This window comes from Marmota marmota, unplaced genomic scaffold (assembly GCF_001458135.2).
Source record: "Marmota marmota marmota unplaced genomic scaffold, marMar, whole genome shotgun sequence".
Taxonomy (NCBI): domain Eukaryota; kingdom Metazoa; phylum Chordata; class Mammalia; order Rodentia; family Sciuridae; genus Marmota; species Marmota marmota.
In genome coordinates, this window is record NW_026000206.1 from 10,047,896 (window position 1) to 10,069,310 (window position 21,415).

Below are 21,415 nucleotides of genomic sequence, written 5' to 3' on the forward strand. Positions count from 1 at the left end.
AAAAAAAAAAAAAAAAAAAAAAAGAGAGAGAGAGAGAAGTAAATCCCTTGGCCTTTGGAATATGGATGCCCCTCCCACATGGCCACTTTTGAGCTGTTCTGCCCTCATGGCGAATGGGGAGACTAATCAGAGATTGGATTGGGTTTTGCAGTGAGTCCAGCCTTAGGGAGAAGCTCCCGCTGTCTGAACATGGAAATCTTGCTCCAAGGACACCTTGTTCCTTCCTGAGATGTACACTCCGCGGGTCTCCCCACGGCCGCCAGGCAGCACTATTTGTAAGGCAGGGTAGAAGGTGAGAGCAGCTCCTCATGTGACCTCCACCTTCTCCTCACCCTGTGGAAGACACTGCGCCACTGTGCACCCCGGAGCATCAAATGCCCAACCCGTTGTTTCTTCTCATCCCACTGCATTGATAAGGATGAGCTGAAGCCCACAATTGCTCTCCGTCCACATCGAGAGTGGAGGTGAGGGAAAACGTCCCGAGAATCACAGACCACCCCACCCGGTCACAAGTAGGAGCCATGCAAGAGACAGGGAGCAGCAGAACAGCTAATTGATATTCTCCAGGACGAAGCCATCCATCTTGTGTAGCACTCCTTTTGGGAAAGCCTTCAGAAATCCAAGGATGGAATTGACAATTAGCCTCGCCCTGGACGTACTGATTAGGTGGCCAGGGTGTCAGGTCTGCACAACCTGAGGTGGAGGATTTCTTGGTATTCCGCTGTTTCCCTATTCTTTGTATACTATGCTAGATCTGTAGTAGGAGGTTTTCAAGAGGAAACTGAGGTTCCAAGAGCATCAGTGACTCTCTTGCTACCTGGTAGAGCCAGATCTGGTCTTGGGTTGAAGGACCTCAGAGCCCCACCCTAATCCTAGGTTCCTACTAGTGCACAGCAGGATAGGTGGTCTGGGTGGCTCAGCCTGCTGGAGAACATGGGACCTGCCCTTCCCTCTCTTCAGGGAATGGAGTCTGGAGGCCCCCAAAGATTGGTAGGAGCATCTCTTTCACTGCCCAATGAGAAAGGGGTCACTTGAGCATCTTCCCTGAAGTTCCTGCATCCCCAAGGGCCAGGGGTGACTATCAAGTTGATGGAGAAGAACGTCATCATGAACAGTGTCCATTTGCCACCTCTCTCATAGAGGCTCATCTCGGGAACCGATGGTCGAGGTACTGAGCTGTGTTCCAATTTTAGCCCCAAGGCCACACAGATCCACTGGAGGACGTGGAGAGGAAGAGCATGAGGGAGGACTCTTGGATAGACACTGGGCTTCCTGCTTTCTCCCTCTGATGTCAGCTGCTGGTTGTCCTGTCTCCCCCCAGGACGTGTTTCCCCAACCAAGTATGGAGTCCAGTCCCTTTGCCTCACACTTGCTACATTGTCCTGGAGACCTTCCCTGCCCTGTATCCCAAGCACTGAGAATTTCCAGCGTGAAGATACCATCAGAGCCTCCCAGCTCACAAGTGTGTCATTGCGAGGGTGGGCAGGATAGGAGCGTTCATGTGGGGGGCACACATAGCTGTGATGAGTGCAGTGCAGAGTTGGAGAGTTCAGAATATATTTTCATCTCTTTAATAATTATCCTGCTTGTGTGTGCTGTCTGGCAGGGTTGAGCACTCGCCTCCCCACTCCGTGGTGGGAGACTCGGATCTTCCCCACACTTATTCCAACCATCAGTCTATCTGCTTAGGCATTAAACTGGGCAATTATGGTTGCCGAGCAACCATAACTTTTGCATATGTGCCTCCTGTGGTTTTGTATGACAACCACAATGTTATGATAACAGGATTTTTTTTCCAACCAAGATCCTTCTTTATATGTAAATTTATGCTAGAATTGTGTATTTAAAAATTAGTTTCTATGAGTAATGAGCCTCAGGTTTGGCTGGGCTTTTTTTTTTTTCCACCCTAGGTTTATAAAATCAAGTTCAAAAGTTCTGAGATCATGGAGATGGTGTGAAACAGGAAAGGTAAGGACTTCTAAGGAAGGAGTACTTCCCAGGGCTCCCACTCAGGAAACAGACATCCGACTCCTGTTCACGATGCAGGGAATCCTCCACCGGGGCACCTGAGGTGTAGGGGATCTGGGCCAGCCTCACCACAGCGGGCCCTGGGAGGGCAGCCTTGGGAGTGTAGGGCCCCACAGCTTCTGGAGGAATAGGGGGTATGTAGGCTTGATATCTCCCACACTCAACCTCCCCTGCCCTCTGGGATGCAGGATCTCCAGGGAAGATGCTCAAGTGACCCTTTTCTCATTGGGTAGAGAGAGAGGTGCTCCCACCAATCTCTGGAGGTTTTCAGACTCCACTTCCTGAAGAGAAAAGGAGGGGCAGGTCCTAAGTGCTCCACCAGGCTGAGCCAGCAGACTGCCCGTCCTCCTGTGCACTAGCAGGAACCTAGGGTTAGGGTGGGGCTCTGAGGTCCTTCAACCCAAGGCCAGATCTGGCTCCTCCAGGTGGCAGGAGAGTTGCTGACCCTTCCAGACCTCCATTTCTTCATCTCCCATCTATGGAACGGAGCCCACCTCTTGACAGGGCAGTTATGATGTTACAGAAGGCATGGGGACCCCTGTGCCCTTCGCCTCTTCTCATGAAGAGGAACAGAACAGCATGGATGGTAAGTACTTGGCAAGTGCTCCCAGGATTTAGTCAGGAGAACAAAAATCTTTCAAGTGAAAAATAAATAGCTAAAATGAAGATAGAAAGCATGTTTACAGAAAAAAACAACACTTCCAAACCACAGGGTACTATTTGGCTCCAATGTTTTCCCTTGCCTGTTATTTGATGGCACTGATAAGAGAAGGGAGGGAAGAGAGGGACCCACAACCACGTGGGAAGATTTGGTCCGAGAACCGCTCATAAATATTGATGAGAACATCGGTTTCACATTAGTGTTTGATGAAATGTTTCATGGGCCTGAAACCAGTTTCCCAGATTAAGAGAGCCCTGTCCGCGCCCACACACACCACTTATTTTCTCTCTAAACTTTGGTTTGTGTCCCATAGACACGGATGTAGAGCAGCTTTGAAAACTGGTCTTTCTTTTTATCTTTTTGTCTCTCCCCCTTTGCCTCGGGTGCCCCACTGACTTCAGAAGCCATCCACATAGAGAGAAACTCGGGATTAGGACACCCTGAAATTCAAGGATAGTAAAATATACCAGTCTCTTATGTTGAATCTTATCATCTGCACCTAATTATCAAAGTTCAGGATCACCATTTGGAGGGAATTGTTCAAAAACATCTGCTCTTCAAAACCTAAGCTTGCTGAAGATTCCCTCCCCACAAACATCCAAGGCCAGTCTTGAAGGAAACATAAGAAAGCAGGAGAACTTGGCTCTCACTGGTGGTGCAGGAGTGGGTGAAGCTTTGGATCCATCAGCAATCTACGTGTCCTGCTTCTCCAGCACCAGGGCTCGTGGAGCCTGCTTGACTTGGACACTCAGCTGTTGGAACTGATGGTGACATATGCAAAATATCAAAGACAACCAAATCAAGTTCTTGTTATTGAAGAGACGTGTGGGCAGCGAAGTCAAGGTTCTGTGTTCTGACCTATGCAGATGCCAGATACAGAGGCAACAGTGGAACCACAGTGACCAGGCGTCTGCACTGGGACTTGGCGATGGGGATGATCAGTGGCAGTGCAAAGCAAAATCGACGCAGGTAGAGAAGGAGGGATGACTCAGAGGAGAGCCAGTGCATTTCTCCCACATCTCATGCCAGGAGTGATGGTGGCCTGGAACCAGCATCTCTTTCAGAGAAAATAAAGCGAGGGCTTAGCAACATGCTGCCGAAGGAATTCCTGCTTCAGCTGGGGGCATTTTTCCAAAGAAAAGCAAGAGAGTCCCATGAAGCCAGGTCTCCCATAGCCTGAGCACATGGGCCAACTCGGCCTGACTCCATCAGGTCCCTGGAGGACCTCCGGTTGCACACCACAGCAAGTAATCTTGGCCCAAACTGAGGAAAGGCACCATGTCCCCCATCCTTGTCTGGTAGGACATGAGCCTGCAGCTTGTTCTGTCTCCCAGAGCCAAACTGCATAGGGCTGGGTCTCTGGTCAAAAGTGCCATCTGGTCTGGGAGGTGGTAGAATGGTTGGGAGGAAGCCAGGTAGGTTCTGGTGGGAGGGTACCTATCAGAGGAGGGGGGCAGCTCCAAGAATCATCTGTGGAAAGGCGGTGGTGCTGGCAAGTCCTGCCTAACCAACCCATGCCAAAGGTGACCCATGGAGGGAAACATCTCCCTTTAGACATTGTTCCTTCTTCTTTCCATTGACACAATGTAGCCACTCGTGGGCACGCTTAGGAACAGCTCATTTAGGTTATGAACACCTAAGTTGGATTTAGATTCATTTAAGGAAGTATGCCTTGTTTCCATTCCAGAAGGAAGGAAATCAGGATGATGCGTGAGTTTTGCTTTATGAAGAGGTGCTTTGAGTCACAGTGCTTAACTCTGAGGCTCATGACTGGCACAAAGGAACAGTGCTAAGATGCACCTGTATCCTGACTGGTGGCTTCTGAGGTCCCTGGGGCCTTAGGGAGGGAATCAACCCCATCTGTGGCCCAACAGCTCTTTGGAGGCAGCTGACCTGGCCAAGGCTAGGCACAAGAGGCCCCATCCTTGACCACATCCATGGCCACCTGCTCTGCCCAGAAAAACAATACAAAACTATGGGCCTAGCCTTAGGAGGCTCGGTTGCCTGCTGTTGCCCAGGGATGACCTTCAGCCACCAACCAAGCCACAGAGGGCATTGAGACACCTGGTAGGGTTTGGCAAGGACTCTCAGCTATGGAGCTAGAAACCCTCCAGGTGCCAGGCAGTTTTCTTCTTGCCCATTGTAGCCTTTCCTATCAGTTCAAGAAGGAGTTCCTGACCACAGTAGGAAGAACAGCAACTCAAACAGGAACACCGGGTAGAGGCCTGTGCTCCTCACCAGAGGGCTATTGTGCAGGGAGAGGTGACGTCTCCTGATTTGCTAACAGGACATTAGACATTTCCTTTAGCAAAAGTGGATGCTCATTCAAACCCAATGCCTATGGAATGAATTTGCTTTGACAATTATCTAAATAACATACACTTGTGCATAGCATTTCTGAGAGAGATTATTAAAAACTCAGGGGTTTTTTGACCAATATTTTCATCCCTTGCTGGTCATACACTTAAAAGCTTGAAATAGAATTTCGACTACTACCAATTTTTTCCCATTTATGTTCCAGGAAATATTGATTTCTTAAAAAAACTAGAGTTTTAATGGACCTTGAAATTAACATGGCTTTTATTTCTTTGCTATAACACCATCATTATTGATGATGTCACTATGTCTCCCAGAAAAATCATTGGCCAATGACTGGCACTTGCAACGGAGACTCCAGGGGGAAATCCACGTCACCACCTCTTTGCTCCCACTGGACCCTCCTGCCTATATTCCAGAGGCATAGCCAGGTCACAACAATGAGAAAATTTTCTACATCAAGTAAATGTGATCTAAAAAAACAGCATGAAGTCTCAGGAGTTGAGGATGTGGTCAGGCTGTCTGCGTATTTCAAAAGTGAGTGCCACAGGTATTTCTGATATGCAGCAAGACTTGTCACTGCCAATTTATGTAGTACAAAATTGTAGGCAGCTCTCAAACTTCACAACATTCACTGCTGGATGGGTGGTGCTTTCTAGATGGGGATGGGGAGTCAGAGGACACAAGCCCCTGGGACAGTCAGCAAGAAAGTAGAAGGCCAGCACTCCACTGGCCCTCGCTGTAGGCAGCCCACTTGGGCTTTCCCCCATGGCTCCTCCTGATGATTTCTAAGACCAACAGGATGTGGAGAGGAGATGAGCTGCTAAGTGGGGAAGGAAGAGCAGGACCTGGTGGAGGATGCTCAGCCACTGGGCCCGAGCAGGGAAGGAAGGAGCTTGGGAAAGACACTGGAGAAGTGTCCATGACCTGAAACGTCCAATGTCCACGACAGGCCAAAAGTATGCCCTCAAACCCTATACTGGCCCTATGGTTCCCACAGGCCTTGCCAGTCCTGAGTCTCACCATGCCAGGCCCAGCCTCTTGCAGCTCCGTAGGCCTGCTCAGTTCCCTCTCTCCTTCAGACATCTGCCAACTCATGCCCCAACCCCTATCCACACCATCCTCACCCATTTCCAAGTAAGTGTCAGCTATCAACTTCAAGGTCAGCTTCCTGACCAAAACCCTCCCACTGCCCCAACCCAGGTCTTGGCCAATGACCCCACCTGCATGCAGCCAGGATGCCCTTGGAGCCATGATACTGTCCAGATACCCACATGTGGAGAGTGGGGTGGAATGGGTGGTGAAGGCTGGGTTGGTGGGAGCGCAGCTAGCTGTGGGCCTCCAATCAAATTAACCACAGAAGCTTTTGCAGGGAGGACAAAAGTCCCTGGCCCAGCTGGCAGCATGGGTGATCTGTATTCCCCCACACTTCTTCTGTCACCACCTAGAGGGAATCTGTGTCCAGACCCTGCCTCCTGCTCCCATGTAGAAGATGGGGTTGAGGTCAGAGGGAAGAACATGGGCCTCAGAGGTCACGGAGCATCAGCAGCCGGCTCCCAGGCCCCGCTCCCAGAGCCCCGATCACTGCTGTGGTGTACATGTGCCCCCCAATTCCTGTGTTAGAACCTTAATTCCCAGCATGGCCATGCTGCAAGGTGAGGTCTGACCAGTGCTCGGGAGGGTGCTGGCCTCACAAACAGATTAAGGCTATTCTCGAGGACATGGCTTTGTCATAAAAGCAGGGTCTCTGCAGTGTGTGTCCTTGTCCTCTTGCCCTGTGCTGACTTCCACCATATTGGGATGCAGAGGCACCGAGCAGATGCCGGCATCATGCCCTTGCACTGCCCAGGCTGCTGACACAAGCCAAATAAACTTCTTTCTTTTATACATTACCCAATCTGTGGCACTCTGGGACCAAGAATCATCAACTATGATGAAAACCCTGCATCTATCAGCTCAGGACTCTGCAGAAAACCCAAGGATTGCCACACAGCTGGCCAGCCCTGGACCAGCCCTCTGAGGGCTGGCTACCCACAGAAGGGAGGGCATGCACGGATCAGGACATCACCCACAGGTGTGAGCAAGGCTGCCGATGGGCCACTTAAGGTGGGGGTTGGTGGAATGGCCACGGGGGACGTTAGGCTTGATCTCACTCTGAAGAATGGACCCCACAGGATGCTGCTGGCCCCTTGGTGAACTGTGCTCCCTGGCCAGCTCTCCTGACTCACAGAGAGACCCAAACTGCACTAGGGGAGGAGCACACTCAAGCAGGCAGAGGAGGATGAACTTGGACACTGGGGAAAAGGCCGCTTCTGCAGGCCAATGCTTCATCCTGCATCAGACATGCCAGAGGGGTCTGCAGGGCAGGGGGATTCATGTGGGGGGCCAGCATCTTTTATTAATCACAGAGATGTGCAGTTGTGGGGTCCCCTTTTCAAGAGCAGCCCAAATCTAGGGAAATGCCTCCCCAGAATGTAGCAATTTCAAGGACAATCAAATCCAGAATGCATACCACCACCCAGGTTGCTTCCAGCCTCTTGCATTATGGTGTCAGAGCCAGTGCCCCCTGGGAGCAAGCCACAGACTTCTGTTGTGTTCCATCCTCTCTGTCTGCCAACTCCAAGCCCCAACTGCCTGGTGAAGGGCTGTCACCACTCTCTGGGAGCAGCCCACCTCTCCCCGCCAGCCAGCCATCCCCCACCTGCAAGAGCAGGGAATGGGAACGGCTCCGCAGGGCTGCCTGGGCATGGTCCTGGCCCCCGTGGACTGTGAAGGTCAGATGTGTCTGCAGAAGGAGAATGGTTGTGGATCATGCAGTGTACCCAAGTGGGGTACGGAGGACCAGGACCAGGAATCAGTGGCTATCCTCACCCCCACGGTCAGTGGCACCTGATCCATGGTATTCTCTCCTTGCCAGTGAGGTGGTGGAGGCCTCAAGCCTTAGCCAATTGGTCTGAGGCAAGGGCTGGCAGCAAGGGCCCTGGTTGAGTCCCTGGAACTGTGTCTGGCCAGCTCTCAGCTGCTGCTCACTAAGCTGGAGAGATCACCTAGTCACATTTTGGAGAGACAGGCCTGCCTCAGTGAGTGTCTCGCCCTTCAGGGCATCTGAGAAGCCATAGCTGGAAGCAGGCATGGGCGTGGCGCTTCTGACTATGGGGTGGAGCCCGCCCACCCAACACCACATGAGGACTCCTGCCTTTATGATCACATTGAACCCCTGCTCTCTAGTCCCTGAACCCTGTGCCAGCCTTTCACCCTCACCACCACCTGCACCATGTTCTTGGGAACACATTCCTTCTGTCCTCCATGTCCTAATGTAACATAGAGTTCAAAGGACCCAAGGCCCAGCCAGCTCCTAGCTCCTGGTCAATGCTCTCCTGGGCTGCAGGTCTGGCTAGAGAAGAGCTATCAGGGTGACAGAGGCCTGTTTCTAACTACTCCACAGGGACAGGCCATCAGGCAGGGTGCACCCAGACGGAGGGCTCACAGCACTGGATGAACCCAGGCCTGGAAACTGCAGCTCACTTCCCCAGGGCCTCAGCCCAGGGATTGACACCTGCACCTCTGCATCAGGTCCACAGGGGGTTCATAGGTCACCAAGAGCAGGGAAAACTAAGGCCTATCCCCTCACTGTAGGTTGGAATGAGGGCACTGGGTGTCCCCTGGACTTCTAAGGGTTTCTTCACTGGGGTCCTCTAATAAGGAACACTGGGAAATTCTACTGGAGTCCAGCTGATTCAGTGGGATTTCTGGGGAAATACGGGTTATGTACAGTCCAAGACAGGCAGCGGTGGTGGAGGAGTCCCCATAGGCTCCACCAATTGTTCCCCAACTCCTTTCTGCCACATGGCTCTCAGGCATCCAGCATGTAGCGGCCTTTCTAAGCAGTCAGGTTTGCCAGGGAAGGGCTGCACTTGTTCCACTGGGTGGGTGAGCTATCACGCGCCATGTTAGGCAGCATCCTATAGCCACAGCAGGGACATTCTGCCGGGGAGCGGGGGGAGACACACCCTGAACCAAGCTGGAGAGGGTGTCTGAGAGAGTGGTGAGTGTGGGAAAAGCGCCTGCTCGGGCAGGGTGGGCGTATGCCAAGCTGAGAGCGGGGGATGGGCTGCTCTCTGTTCGCAGGTCACAGGTAATCAGAATGGCGGCTCCATAACAAGCTACGAGTCTGATTGATCACAGCAACAAGGCTGCACCCAGTGGCCGGGTCCTTCAGAGGGAGCACAGCGTGTGCTAATCCTCCCGGCTGACATGAGACCCTGCTTTGAACTTGGGCTTCAGGCTCTTGTGCAGGGGCTTGGGAGGTTGCATGGTTCAGCAATTACGATTGTTCACCTGAGAGGCTGCTGGACTTCTCAGCCACAGTTTGTTAAATTTGCAAACGCCCTTTGGGAACTGTCTGGAAGAAAGGTCTATAAATGTAATGTTCGGATTATGAGGGGAGTAATGGCGAACATTCCGTTCACTTTGTACCCACTGACCTCAGGCTTCCCTTGCTCCAGCCACAGCCTTACCTGGGGAGGATGGGGGTGGGGTCTGCGGGGGCTGGTGCCATCATCCCATACAGATTGCAGCCCTGGGGCTGCAGGGGTTTCACCTCTGGCCTTTTCACCTGGGCTTGCCATGAGCACCTCTGTGTACAGGGGGAAGCTTGTGGATGAGGCAGAGTCCTGGCCTGGGTGAGCTGAGCAAGGGCTTGGGAAAGAATCTGGAGTGCTGGGAGGGTCCTGAAGGGCCAGTTGGCCCTCCAGAGAATCAGACAGTAATCCTGAACCAGCTTCTTTTTGTGGGCTGGGCAGAGGCTCCTTCCTGCTCTGAGGTGTTCTAAGGTGGTATCCTCACCCAGAGTTGAGGAGGCACATTAGAACCCGCTGTTCTCTAAGAACAAATATGGCTCAGAAAGTCCCCGGTGGAGACTCCCAACCCCTTTCTAAGGCCTGCTGCACTCTCTATTTCCCTTCATCTGGGCCACCAGTGCAAGCTGCACCTTCCACCCCGGGCCAGGTCGGAAGGCTGCCTGCAGATGCTCCCAGACCCTCACTGCTGGCTTTCAGGGATCCCCCTCCCATGTTTGCAGGGAAGCCCCTGATGCAAGTAATCTAAGAAGGAAAACTGCAACCACTGCGCCCGACCAATTCACCCTCACAAAGCGGGGGAAGCACTGCCGTTGTGTTGAGTGAGTGCTTTTCCAACTAAGCAGAAAATTTAGTAAGTTGCTGAATGTCCTTGACTACACAGCACTTATATAAAATATGCATGTCGACAGAGATGCTTTCCCTAACAATGCTCTGGGAAATTACATTAAATTTCAAAATGATCCCCTGCTTTCCTGCGTCGCCCACAGAGACTGACACCAACAGCACCATTAAGTAGAGGTAAAGTAGCAGCCTTGTTACCACTGCCTTTACGAGAGCCAGGGATCAAATATTTTTTCACAGTTTTATGTGGATAGTTTCATGAAAATTGATCAGGTCTAAAAAGTCACAGTCCAAATGAAGCTAAGGTTAAAGATAATTTATACATGATATTCCTAATTTTATTCCGAGTCCTTTTATTACTATGCAGGCCTTTATGACTTTAAAGAAAATGTCAGTGGCGGCAAATGACATTGTACTGAATAATCTAGTTATGAGGGAAAAGACATTTAAAACTATTCCACGGCCGTGCAGCCAAGTTCTGCTGAACACACGTTTCCCGGGCACAACTGTCCCAGCTCCCTGGCTGTGGCCTGGAGTGTGGTGCTGAAGGTGCCTGTGTAGCCTCTCCCTGCACATTTAGCTTCCTTTGGATTCCTCCCATGAATTTAAGTATTTTCTGAGGTCTCCTTTTCTATCTACCTCCAGGAAACAGAAACTCAAAGCTGTTAGCAAATTGGATTGCAAGCGTGGCCTGAATCCCACAGGAGAGACAGACAGGTGCATCCAGAGGGCACGCCCAGTGTTAGAGCAGTCACTACAGAGTGTTCTGCTGGTCATGGGATGACCCAACTCTGCAGCGGGGCATCTTCCATGACCAAAGTGTCCTGTGGTGTCTCTACCACATCTAAACCCACAGATGCTTCCAGATCAACAGAGGCTTTGCATTTGACAGATGAGACTCTCCTTTTTCTAAACTTTTTTGGAAGATTTAGTAAAGAGGTCCACTTCACGAGAAAGTCCATTGTGGCTGTCACCAGTAGCCCCCAACCTCTGCCTCAGCCCCACCCCTGGGTGCAGTGCTGGGTGTCAGAGCCTAGAAGCCCACAGACACTGCCCACTGCCTAGCAGGGAGGTCAGCACATGGGCTCTGTGGCTTCTCCCACCACCCCAGTTGGACAGGGAGGCTAAGAGGATGCAGAGATCCTGGTTGGCCTCTTCCTGGGCACTAGGCAGCACGACTCCCTCCTCTGCCATGCCTCCTCGGTCTTCTGTGCTACCTGTGGCTACATGGAAACAGGAAGAGCCTGAGCAGGGTCACCTGGGCTGACCCTGGTTCTTCTGACAACCCCCAGCCACTGTCATGGAGGCGACACTACTGCCCCATGCCAGCTCTCGTTTCATCCAACAACTGTGCGCGAGGTGATGCTCTGTCCGTGTTGCCCAGGGAGGAAGCACCTGCGCAGAAAGCCCCAGGCAGGCTGTGACTCAGAGCCACTGCTCCCCGCCTCTGCCCCTGAAGGCAAGGCTGATGACCACCCCTCTGGACCGCTGAAGGAGCAAGAAGACCCCGCCATGACAGGGGATCCAAGCTGTTAACCCCCAAGAGCACTGCGGGCCCACAGATGGCAGCCTTTCCCACTGTCCTTGACTCCCTCTGCAATCACCAGGGCTTTGGGAGACGGGACAGCTTCACATCGCTCTCAGAATGCAGCTGTTTCATCAGAGCCTTTGGTAAACCTGCTGGGACGGGGTAGAGACCGTCGACAACATCCTTGTCCAGAGGACCACCTGTGAGTGTGAACCTGCCTGCTCCCTGAGCCCCAGCTCATCAAGGCACAGATGAGCCGGCAGGTGCACTGAGCTTGTGCTCAGGGAAGGTGGAGTGAACACATGCAAACACACTCATACATACTCGCACACGCGTGCGCACACACCACACACACACACACACACACACGCCTCCACTGTGGCCAGTCAGAGCATATCTGCCAGGAAGTCTGACATGCAGGGTCAGCATACTTGTGTGTTTTTAAACTCCACCTGGTGGGCAGCCCAAGGGTTAGGTCAGGGCTGCAGACTCAGAAGCCCCAGATCCATGGCTCTGCCGTCCTCACTGGCCGGGAGGTTCCCCCTGTTCCGCCTAGTGCTGCCTAGTGCCCAGGAAGAGGCCAACCAGGATCTCTGCATCCTCTTAGCCTCCCTGTCCAACTGGGGTGGCGTGCAGTGCTGTAGGTGTCTCTGGAGCAGCCGCTTCTCTGAGGAAGAGAGAGGGGACCCGGGAGTTTGTCTTCCTGGGTCTGCTTGAGGGCCCTGCAGGGACCCAGGTATTTACCTTCCGCTAAACGTGGGCCTGATGTCCCTGGCTGAGCAGGAGCTGGGTGCTGAGGTGCAGGCCGTGGCAGCTGAGTGGGAAGCCATGGGCTTTCCTAGGAAAAACACATCCTGGCTGTTAATTTCCTTTCCCTGGACAAAGCAGAAGATCAATTACAGGCAGAATGCAATTCTACCAGGGCTACTTCCCAGCATTTTTTCTGTGCGTTCCTCCCACCAGTCCCCATCTGGCTCGGCCAGAAATGGGTTTTGCTTCATCAGAAATGTGCTGTGAAGTTCCCCATTAGGTCATCGATCACCTCGGAGGCCGGATCCTCAACAATGTCCGTGAATGCCGTGGACTCTGAATTCAGTGTCAACTAGTAAGAGAAGGAAATTAACTGAAGCTCTGAAACCTGGCAGGAAATTAGAATTTCAATCTTTTTCTGGGGTGGGTCCCTCAGAGCAGTTTCTGAAAACCTCACCGCCCCAGCGGGACAGTCCTTGTTTGTGACTCCAGCCCCATTCGACCAAGACACCTGGGCAAGGGGCTCCATCTCACCTGGCTGTCCCTCCTTCCTGTACATGCCCACAGGACAGGACACCCCTGCACCCTGGGCCTGAGCTCTGAGAAACTTCCAGGGACTAGCTTGTCTCTGTCAAGGGTCCTCTCTCCAGCCCCTCCCCATAACTAGAACACCCCAGCCATCCTGTCAAGCTGGGTGCCAACCAGGAGCCCAGAGGTTCAGATTGGCCGTTCCTAAGTGCAAGGACAACAGTGCCCAGATCACATGGAGACGATGGCTTGGGGCAGCTGTGAATGGGCCAATTCCGGTGACAGGGTGGGTGTCTGGGCACTTCCTCTCCCAAACCAGCAGCCTCCTCCAGCACTGGAGCCCTGTGCCTGAGGGGCATTCCCACTCTGGCACTGTAGACCTGGGACCACCAGCAGAGGGTCTTCCTCCACCAGCTTCCTTCCACCCCTGGTCCACTGAGCTAGAGGAAGCGGCATGCCCTTGCCCTGCCAGGGAGTGCCAACATCACCCCACTTCCCTTAGATCAACAACCGCTTTGCAAGGTTGTAAGGACAGGCTTCCTTCTGTTGAACACACCAGAAGGTGAGAATTAGAGAAAAATAAATTCTGAGCAAATAAGCTACAGAGTGGCTGAGCCAGGATAGAAGCCCATCTACATTCCAGGAAGTTGTGGACACTAGCAGACAGACAAACAGTCGGACATGTGACAGGTGTCTCCCATCCCTGACTGTGGCACCCAGTAAATCCCAGCACCCAGAGAATGAATAGAGTAATAAATAAAACTATCTAGGTCTGGGAGCCAACCCGAGGGCACCAATGGGTGTTGATGACGGACTGAGTGAGTGGCACCCCTGTTGGTGGTGGCTGGAGGCTGCTGGGTCAGTGGACACTGGGCATAGAAGCATCTTCACAGTCAGGCCCACTTGAGGGCTCCCTGTGTGGCTGGAGGGGGAAGGCATTGTGCTTTCCAGAGGCCTGATCCCCAATGAAGCGGAGACTCCCTCCGTGCAGGGAGATCTGGAATTATTTTATGTGGCTCTGCAAAGAGGCGGAGGGGGTATGCCATCGACTCGTCCTGTCAGTGAAGAATGCTTTAATCAGCATGTGTTCATTTTACCCAAAGAATTGGAAAGATGTTTGGGAATTCTTCATTCCATTGTCCAGAAGAAAGCCCTAAATCCAAAAATGTTAAGCCCTGAGCTGGTTCAGAACTCTCTTATGGAAAGTGAATATGCCAGGGTCAGGGCTGCAGCCGAGGCACCGGCGGCCATGGCAACTGTGGCAGGCTGGGAACAGGGCCCTCGGTGGCAGCTGAGCATCCGTGTGCACAGAACCATTGCTGGTGTCCCCCTGGAGACCCACCCATGGAAGTCAGCCTGGTCCTGCAGCTGCCCTCACAGGAATGCTCTGTCAGTGTGAGGTTGGCCCTTAAGCCACTCTGTCCACCCCTCAATGCACACTGGGGTTCTCAGCAGGGAGGGGAAGACGACCAGTGAGACTCTCCCCCACAATGCAGGTCTGCAGAGCCCCAGCCAGCCTAGCTGGCCCATGGCCCTGTGTCACCGCCTTTTTGAGGCAGTGTGGCCCCTGCAACAAGAGGCTGTTGCACAGAAGTTTGGCAACCTGCTGCCAGAGTATCATCCTCTCTTTTTGGAGAAAGTGAAGCCCCGAGAGGCCATGTTTTGGGTTGGGGTCAGGATGGTGACATGTGGTGGCCACCTCCTGGAGCCCAGTCTGTGTCTCGTCCAGTCCTGTTTGCAGCCTTGTGTCCAGCCTGGCCACAGCTGTCCCACACAGCCTGCCTCCTTTCTTCCATCCTTGAGGCCTTTCTTCTCCACAGCTGCATGGTGGATAGGCCATTCCTCTGAATCTGAATATAAATGAAAGCATTTCTAAATGTTTTATGTATGCAAATACCTGACAGAGAGGAGGGCTGTCAATTGGCATCAAGAAATGAGATGCCCCGGAAGGATCTTCCTGGTGGAATAGAGCCCACTTTTTCAGTAGTGGAATTTGTCTGATTGTGTATTCTGTTCTACATGGCCACTGTGCAACCTTCTGGGCACATGTACAAGAATAAATCCGCAACATTTATTAGCATGGAACCCAAGGTCAGATTGCCTCAGTTAACTCTCCCAGCTCCACTGTCCAAGAACCACCCCCATGACTCCTCGCAGGCCCAGGGGCCACTGCACCCCAAATTGCAGAAGGCATATTCTCCAGAACGCCATTCCTGGCACCCACTGTTAACCTTTTTGACTTACAACATCCAAATGCGTGGGGATCTCTGGGTTCAACAGGGACACTCTCAAGTGTGAGCCCTCCTGATTCATCAGCCCAGCAGAGCCATGAGGAAAGGCTCCAGGGTGGGCATCAGTTCCACTCTGGGCCAGGAATTAATTCATTTAGTGATGTGTCCTTTACACATCATCATCCGGGGATCCACTGTGGCATGAGCTTGGGAAGAGGAGCTGGATGGATTTCAGCCCCTCCTGCAGCACCTTCAGCATGGTAGTGTTAGGCAATCCAAGCTGGAAGTGCAAGGTGTGATGCGCCATGGGACACACTCACCTGGAGAATGTACCCAAGTTTGCATGACAATGGGACCCTCCCTCTCCCTGCAGAACCCATGGACAAGCTTGCAGAAGAAACTCAACCCACTTAGGACATCAAGTTGCCCCAAACTAATCTTGAATAACAGAAATAGAGGGCAACAACATCCTGTCCAGACCTCAGCTGATCCCCAAACTGGAAACTTCTTTTAAATGTTAGCTAGCTGTACTCTATGATCAAATGTAATCAGATGCTTATTTCTTTAGGAATTACAAACAAGCAAATGCACCATGTTATTCTTCGTTAGATCTGTGGGAGGAAGTGTTCTGGAAGTCCTATGATTGGGACAACTGGGGAAATCTGAACACAAACCTGGTATTAGGCATCACTGTATCAATGAGTCAGAAAACAGGATTGCACATGAGAGAAATAGTTTTAGTTCTCAGGAGATATATGCTCAAATATTTGGGAGTGAAGTGATGTAATATTTGCACCCTAATTTCAGTGGCTCAGAAAGCACGCACCCAGGGCAAAATGATAGAAATAGGTAAAGGGTGTGCAATGCTCTTTATCCAAGTTTCTGTGGCTTTGGATGTTATCAATAATAGGCCTGGGAAAGCTACAAAGTGCAGAATTAGAAGACAAATTCAGAGCAACCAGCTGGTTCAAAGGGGAAGTTGTATCATGCGACCATGTTTAACACTCCAACTTTCCCCAACAGGTAAATTGGAGATGCATTTAAGCGGCAGACAGCCTCAGTCTTTGTCCCAAGAGCACCTGAAATGGCTGAATTGCCTCTTCCTGTCCTGAGCGACCCTCAGTGCCCCGATTTCTGCAGCCCAGGTGACTAGCTGTGGGAAGCCAGGTCTGACGCAGGGTGGGAAGTAGCCCAGATTGAGGGGACATGATATTTGAGTGCATGAGACCGAGACTCCAGGAAGGTCACTGACTCACACAAAGCCGGGCTTCCAGACCTATGCACTGTCACTCCAACACTGAATCTCCATCTTAGAAGGAGGGGTTCTCACCGCACATTCGCCTGGCTGTAGTGCTTGTTTCACCGTGGATGTGCTTGTCAAAAGCCATGTTGTATTCCTTAGATACAGATAATAAGAACAAAACACAAAGCAGGATGGCAGCTGATTTCATCAGTTATGCCAACTCAATTACAGTGAAAATGTCTATCTACACCAGTAATGAAGGTAAGTTAGAAGCTGGCAGTGTCTGCACTGGACACAAGAACACTGAGGGGGAGCATGCCTTGCTCTTGTCACCCCATCAATAAGGAAGAGAGTCACCATATGAAATGTGTCTGGATACAACCATAAGCTCTCCGTAACCTTTCTAACAAACAAGCGGAAACCATGGTGTGCCATATGTGTGGGATCTGAAAAGAAAAACAGAAGGAACTCACAGAGGCTGGAGGTGGCTGCCAGGGTTGGGTAGGGACATGGAGAGGTTGGTCAAAGGGTACAGCTCCTAGCTCCAGGATGAATAGGTTTAGGGATCCAGTTCTGCAGTTAACAGTAGAGATCTGCTAAGAGGCAGACCTTAAGCCTCCTTTCCAAAAGGATTAAAAGAGAACCACATAGGTGGTGGGCATGTTAATTAATTTGATTGTGGTGCTCACTTCACAGTATATACTCATTCCAAATCACCGCATTATACACCTTAAATATATATGATTCCATTTGCCAGTTAGACCTCAGTAAAGCTGAAAAATCAAGAAACATGTACAAAAGCAAACTAAATACTTCACGACATGTTCAATGGGGGGATAAATAAAACTAAAAGCCAGTAAAGCAACACCCACATGCAGAAAGAACAAATGGGAAGGCCCTGAGACGTTCTGCTCTGGACCTGGAGAAGACAGGCTGAAGCGGCCTCCACAGCTTGACAAGCAATGGCTGCAGAACAGGGCTCAGGCCACGCGGAGCCCCCACCCTGGCCTGGGGTCCCGGCTGGGCTCCTGCCAATAGGCACGAGCCTTGCCCTGGGAACAGCAGGCTGGGATCCTGGCGAGCTTGCCACCCAGGTCCCACACGGCGTCTCTCCACAGCCTGAGACTGGGCCACCGGAGTTCACCTGGTGCCTCCAGCCACTCTCTCAGGACCCGTCAGCCCGGCCACGCAGGAGGCCTCCCAGCTGCGTTCCTGGAGTGGAGGCGACCCCACCTGAGCCTTCCCCCCCACTGCAGCCTCACAAACTGGACCCTCTTCTGCCACCCTCACATCCCTCCTGACAGCTGGTCCCTTTGTGGCACTTTTCCAATGTATCTTGGATCAGAAATAGGTTCTAGCCCTGTGGGCATCTAGAGTTGGCCCAGGCCCTCACCAGCAGACCTGTCCCACACCACAGCGGTGGGGGCAGGGGAGGGAGGAGCTGTGTGGACCCCATCTCCTGTTCCCTGGGGTCAGCCTGGGTCAGCGCCGCTGGTCAGTCGCACTTGGCTTTACTTGGGGGAAACTGAATGGCACGCTTATTCGCAGGACTTAAAGGCTTTCCCGTCAGGTGGTCCTACTGGGAAGGAGAGTGACTCTTCTCATTGTCAAGAATGATGTCTTGGTAGAATATGTGCTGGCAAAACTGCTGGGTACAGAGGCTCTCAATAAACCCATGGAAGGGAATTTCGTTCGGACATTCGTATATTCAAATTATTTTAATTTTCTTACATTTCTACCCAAAGAGGGCATCCCTGTGCTCATTTGATTTTTTTATAGCCTTGTCCCCAGTAATCCCATCCAATAATTTTGTGTACACTTGTCGTTCAGATTCACCCAGAAACCCCGATCAGCTAATGACTGAGAAGCTTAGGGTAAACATCTCTATTAATTCTCCTGGCTTTTTTAAGATTTGAAAGAAAAAAAATAAAAGAAGAAGAAAGTTTTTCTTCCTCTAAATGCAAACACTCCCTGTAACTCTGTGCCTAATCTACTACGACTAATTAACCTGCTGGAGCTGATGAAATGTCCCCTCCACATTTTTTGTTCCTTGTATACAATTATTGTAACAGTGGTGAATAAATCAATATTCCCAATCCAACTGTAAAAAACAATCAAGAAAAGCAGTGCTTCTCAGGGAAAAAAAAACACCAAATAATATTTATTAACTCTGTCTCAATCCACAACAGAAGCGAATCCCACTCAGGCATTTTCGGCAAGGGTAATAAGCAAACTCAGACCCATGATGTAGGTGGCACATGCCAATAATTTCACCATTTTACACTGCAGAGTAATTGAAGGATTTAATGAGAAACAAACCAATAAAAATAAATAGACCATGGTAGAGGAGGAGAAACCGATCTGAAATGGAAGTCGCTCCATTGTGAGTTCAGTCTTTTTTGCATGGTTTGACCAAAGGGAAAATAGTATGAGGACAGCTAGCTCTTACCCACTTTTTCAGAGAAAAAGAGTAATATTTGTTTGTGCAGATGCAAACCTGGGCCATAGTAACAATCTCAGTAACTATGAGTTGTCGACTGGGACTCGGCCCTTCCCACTGCAGTCATGTCCCCTCCCAGCTGCCCAACAGGGACAGTGCCACCCTGTGCCATGGCCAAGGGGTCACAGGTCTTGCCAGTGAATTCCAGAGCAAGGCAGGCCTGGCCCAGAGTCTTTAGGGAGGGCTTCCCAGTCAGCATCCATCCCTGGCCAGCTCTTGGCTACAGTGTCAAGAGCCTGCCTACCCCTGGTATCAGTTATGGGCAAAGGGCCTGAGACACAGAAGCCCCGTCTCAGAGAGTAAGTGGGCACCTCCAAGTGCCAGTGGACAAACACAGATCAAAATTCATCTGTTCCCCTACTACACTTGGGTTCAAAGACAAATAGGACACAGTCCCTACCCAAAGTGCTCACGGTCAGGGCTGAGGGCAGGAGACTGGCCTATAAGGACTCGTGGGGCCATTGAATTCAGTCCCCCACTCACTCACGCACAAGGCAGAAGAGCCAGGAGAGTCTTCTAGGAAAGGAGACCCCAGGTCAGAGTGGGCACAGCAGGCAGGCCAGGCAGGGTGGTCGATGTGGAGCAATCCACCCAGGCGGCCTGTAAAGGGACCTCTCTAGGGTCTCAGAGGAGTTTGGGGAGCTTGGGATGAAGAAGCTCCAGGGGCGCGAGGCCCCAGGTGTGCACAGGGCGAGGCATGGCGGGGCCTGCAGCTTGGGCTTCCTGATCCTGCCTTTCCACACAATTCTGGGGTCCCCTACTCCAGCCCCTCGGGGCCCCCAAAGGCTTCCTCGCCCCCAGGCCAGAGCTACTGCTTGGTCACCAGCAGTGCCTGGGCCAGGGTCACTCTACCTTTCTAGGTCATGTCTTGGTTGTCCATTTGCGCCTTTAGGGTTAGGAAAAAAATGCAAACCTCAACTATTGTTTTATACTCAACTCAGGAGAACCCAGCATGACACGGTCTCTTTAAGAGATGCTATTTTCGGCGCCTCTGTTTTGAGCCCCCTCCCCCACGCACAATTGAGAACACTCAATTGTAATAAGTAATTGCTGTGTGGGCCTCTGGGAGCCAGGGAGGCGGAGGGTCAAAGTGGGTGAGTGAGGGGTCCTTCCCAGGCGCTGGGGCCTGGCTGCCCTTTGATCACATCTGAAGAGCTCTCTTGAAGAGTATTGACGGGCTGAAGCATTTTATTTCCAAACCAAGTTCAAGTGAGCTTGTGCTTTGTCGGGGATGCAGGGAGCACGGGCCTTGCTGTTCACTCACTAAGTGAGCTGGGAGGCCCCGGGGCTCCCCATCCCGGGGAGGTTAAAGCTCAGCAGGGGAGCTGCTGTCTTTGAGGGCTGCAGAGACCCTGCTCTCACCACCTTTTCAGACTGGGAGGTGCAAAGCGTCCAGAGCCTGCCCGGTGGACCGAGAAGATTCCAGAGGGATTGGCTCCTTCTCCTGCCCCTGTCTTGGCATCTCCACAGGAACCGCCTTTCTGCCCCAGCTCTGGTCCTGCAGCCCAGCAGGGCTGAGTAAAAGTGGGAAAATGGGAAGGGGCTGAGCGGAACATCCCCACAGGCTGTGGGATCCCCCTGGGGAAGAAAGAGAAGGAGGAGAGGAGAGGGGGAAAGGAGGAAGAGAGGGAGTGGGGAGAGAGAGTGGCAGAAAGAGAGAGGAAGGAAGGAGGAGGAAAGAAAGGCAGAAGGAAAGGGGAAAGAGGGAGGTCCAGGGGACCCCCAGGGACCCAGACTGATCCCGGTCTCCTCTCAAGTCAAGGACACTAACATTCCCCTAGTGGCTCCAGCATGTCCAACATCTTGGCGCTTTGCTGATGGACATTCCCACCACAGCCCTGAGAGCCCGGGGCCGCCAATGTCCTCAGAGAAGGAAACTGGCTCCGAGAGGTGAAGCAATTTGCCAGGTTTCCAAAGCTGTTAAAGTCACTTCCAGGACCGTGTGCCTGTGAAGCCCATGACCAGCCAGGACCCACACCTCTCCATGTTCAGAAGTGCAGGCTCACAGGACTTTGGGAGTGGGCAACACAAACCTTTTCCATCTAAGAGGTCAGTCACATGCCGCCCAGGGAGAAATAACAAACCAGGTCTTGGTAGGTGTGGAACAAGGGCCCCAGGCGCTAGTGCCACCCAGAGGAGGCTCTCAGGGTTGTCTTGGGAATGTCCATCAGCAAAGCGCCAAGACTATCCAGGCTGAGAATGATCTGGAAGGGCTCCATGAGGAGGTGCCACTCAGGTTGTACCCCTGTCCCCATGTATTTGCACTGGGACACCATGGCTTCTGATCAGTAGGTCTCTCAGCCACACTCAGTTCCCTGGACACACTCAGGCTAGGTGGGCATCTGACTGGAGTCTCAGCAGCACACCCCATCACACCAGACTGAGTCAGAAGCCTCCCTACCTGACCTCAGGAGAGAGGCCTCCAGTGA